The 2500-nt window shown below is 40.5% G+C and overlaps 1 protein-coding gene across 21 annotated transcripts in view; it reads right to left on the reverse strand.

Annotated features, from left to right (window-relative positions):
* Positions 1-2500, reverse strand: part of LOC138003020 (uncharacterized) — a 33500-nt gene that overhangs the window by 20634 nt on the left and 10366 nt on the right. The gene's annotated exons all lie outside the window — the stretch shown is intronic.

The raw sequence follows: 2500 nt of genomic DNA on the forward strand, positions 1-2500 counted from the left end.
TTATAATAATCTAACTGAAGTGCTGAAACATAGCGTCTTCCATCTAGATGTCCAGTGTTCACAGTAGTTCCCTGTTGTCCACTTACAGGACTGATAACAGTTACTGGTGCCCACCCCTCAGTGGATTCATTTATACGTATAGTAACATTTAATACATTGCAAACTGCTTGCACAATAAGTGCATCACACCATGTATGTTGCTGTGACAACAAACGCGCAATTGCTCTGTAATGAGTCCAATAGATTTTGGACGGTTGTTTCTGATGGATTCAACTCCAGCAGCATGCACATTCATGTGATAGGAAGGATCATTGTATAACTGGTGGGCAACAGAAGAAAAGAAGCATTAACCATCTGAGGTACATTCTAGTGCCTTCAATCCTTTTTGAGCTAATCGAGCCTGCAACAGTGCTATAGAAGGATTTCTCAGTATTGTATGTGCTGTATGTGTACTCGTTCCATGAGCAACAGGGCCTGGGTTCGATTTAATGTCTCCTGATATCAATAACTTTTCTCTTGATAGACAATAATTTTCATTTTGTTGGTTCAATTTTGTCGAATGCGTAGTAGCAGATTGATCTTGAATACACAAGTCTTTTTTGTGTTTAGCAGTCCTGCGGATAATAAGATAAAAATGACGATTAGAATCTCCAACTCTCGAAGATTGTTTTAATATGTCTGAGTTGCGGTCTAGGTATAAAGATATAATATTTTCCAAAAGCAAGAGATAAACACTTTCTCAACTCAGACGACCTCGGTACGTCCTTATTTAAATAATGCACCATACACTTTCTAATTACCTTGTCTTTCTGAAACAAGCTCGATTTTTTTCTTAGAAGGAATTAATCCTGGAAGGTTCTCTGTCCCGGGGAGCATGCACTGCCTCAGCCCTTGCTCTATCGCAGGAGATTGGTACGGATTTACATAATCAGTGACCGAGTCTTTCGAAATTCCTATTCTTTTAGTAATGGTTTCCGGATAACTTCACTAAACGGCGTCAGAATGGCTCTAAACTCGGCACCAGAGACAAGTTCGTCACACATTTGAGAAAGGAAAACGTTATTTCAAATGAGATAGTTATTTACACAATTTTTGTACGATCGGTGATTTTCCCATACAATTCTCTATATACACAAGCTCTCGCATACACCACATATTTTCAGCTTGGGGAGCCTGTGATTCATGTGGCTTTGATGACTCATAGCTTGCAGAACTTCGTGATAGCTTTGATAAACATTGGTATTCTTTGATAGCTTCGATGTTACTCTCCAAATGGCAGTCACCTTCCAAATGGAATTTATTTATCCCCAGTGAGCTTAGGGGATGAACAGGCACTGTCTTCTCACCATGTGTCCGTCGATTCCATTTCTACACGTATTAAAGTCTTCGCATTGGTCAGTGAAAGGCGGTGCACAACTAATTGCACCAATCTGTACTTGTTCAGAATATTTTGCTTCTCCTTCGAAGAAAGCCATTTCTTTAATTCTTCCGTTTCTTGCTTCTAAATGCAGCGGAAGGTGCTCAAACACTTAAGTATAAAAGCGGCACACAGCAATGGCGGCGCACAACCACGCGAACAGGAAGTTACAGCTTTCTAAGCTGTGTTGTGATTATCCATCCTGATTGGCTTATTAGATCGAACTTCCGGTTACGCAGGAGTGAATATTTGCATAAAGAACCTCACCAAAACTCGTGGATATATCCACGAGTAATAAAAAAGGGAGGTCACTGCGCTCGTTTCCATGGTACGACGCTGACGAACACGGCTATTTAAACCACTTTAACATGTACAATTGCCGCGCATCTGCGATGTTGGACAAATTTAGCTCGATTCTACAAATGTAATCAATGACATGACGCAGAGCCTCGTGTTATGGTATGGTTAATTCATGAACATACCTGAAAAATATATATTAATGCCTTTGTGAGTTCTTAACACTCCAAAATAGATTTAAATCGAGTGTGGGCTATTCGACTTGTAGTGGCTCCATCCATACAATTTTAGGAAAACTGCCAAAAAAATTGGCCGTAGATTTTTGCTGATTTTTTTTACTATTCCATGTAACAGTGCGCTGACAGTGGGTTGTGCCAACACTGGAAATCGGCCAACCGAACACGGTAGGCTTGTTTGCCCGACCTCACATTTGCCATCTGCTTCATAATCAGTAATATAGCTGCGTGAACAAAACCGAATGGAGTAATACTCTGATGGGTTGCTTACTATTCCATGAAGACACCGTTCTCACAAAAATACGAAATAATAAATGTTGGTCACTGTACTCGTTGACTTCAATGAAAATACGGTATTTTATCAATGTGAGAGACCTAATGCGCGAGCCAACAACGCAAGAAATTATGCGCAGTAAGGATGCGCATTGCAAAACCAGGGAATCACCTTAATATACTGTGACGTGCGTCCTCCATCCCCGGGCACAGCGACGAGAAGAGTAAAGAAAATGAAAACGAAAAACAAATATAAGCTAAAACAAACCCCGTCCCA

This window comes from Montipora foliosa, chromosome 1, assembly GCF_036669935.1.
Source record: "Montipora foliosa isolate CH-2021 chromosome 1, ASM3666993v2, whole genome shotgun sequence".
Taxonomy (NCBI): domain Eukaryota; kingdom Metazoa; phylum Cnidaria; class Anthozoa; order Scleractinia; family Acroporidae; genus Montipora; species Montipora foliosa.